The following is a 942-nucleotide window of genomic DNA, read 5'->3' as shown; positions in this document are numbered from 1 at the left end:
TGAGATGCAGGTCTGCGACCGCTTACGTCAGATGTTCATGGCTCAGATTTAATCATCTTCCTCCCCTTCATTTACTTTAAATGTTTCATTGAACCATCAAGGAACGAGTGAAGGACTACTGCAGTGAAATAAAGTGCATCGAATTGATCTGCATTTCTTTGGATTGTTTTTCACTCAGAGAAATGCTTCATTTAATGCTTACTAAATGGACGCTATTAGCATCTACATGTGAGGCATTAATTACATTTTTATTTTTCCCTCCTATATGGGAGGTGTTGAATTTTTTTAAATTATTTTTTGAATGTTTTTATGTGAACAGAAGATCAGTTTTACTATCATTTTAAATGTAATTAAAATGTAATTTTGTTGTGTTTGTCATTTTGTTAAATTTTTAAAATGTCTATATTTATTTTAGTATACAAAGTTAAACTAAAATGATTTAATAAACATACATCTGTTTGAATGTTTTTTTTATGAGAACCTGCAGTTTTACTTGCATTGTATTGGCCATTTTAACATTCATTAAAGTTTCACTGAATTTTGTTGTTTTGTCATTTTTGTTAGTTTTTTAAAGAGGTTTACATAGTTTTATTAATTTCATTCTATTTCAGTTTTAGTTTGTTTTAGTAAAATGAAAATGATAAATGTTTTGTCAAAATAAGACTTTTTTATATATATATATATATATTTTTTTTATTTTTTCAAGTAACGAAAATGTTTATGGTTTTAGTTTTCGTATCCACTATAAAAGAGGAGCATTGACATACAATCATTTTTTAATGTATTTTGAAAGTGTTTTTATTTTCCTCTTTAATTTGAGTAATTTTTGTCATTTTATTAGATTTTTTTATTATTATTATTATTATTACGTTTTAGTTAGTTTATTACACAAATTAAACTAAAATAAATTTTGCTTTGGGAACTAGCTGAAATAAAATAAAT

The sequence above is a fragment of the Sinocyclocheilus anshuiensis genome, unplaced genomic scaffold (genome assembly GCF_001515605.1).
Source record: "Sinocyclocheilus anshuiensis isolate Anshui unplaced genomic scaffold, SAMN03320099.WGS_v1.1 scaffold1082, whole genome shotgun sequence".
NCBI lineage: Eukaryota > Metazoa > Chordata > Actinopteri > Cypriniformes > Cyprinidae > Sinocyclocheilus > Sinocyclocheilus anshuiensis.
The sequence above is the reverse complement of the archived record's forward strand: the minus strand, read 5'-3'. Positions refer to the sequence as shown.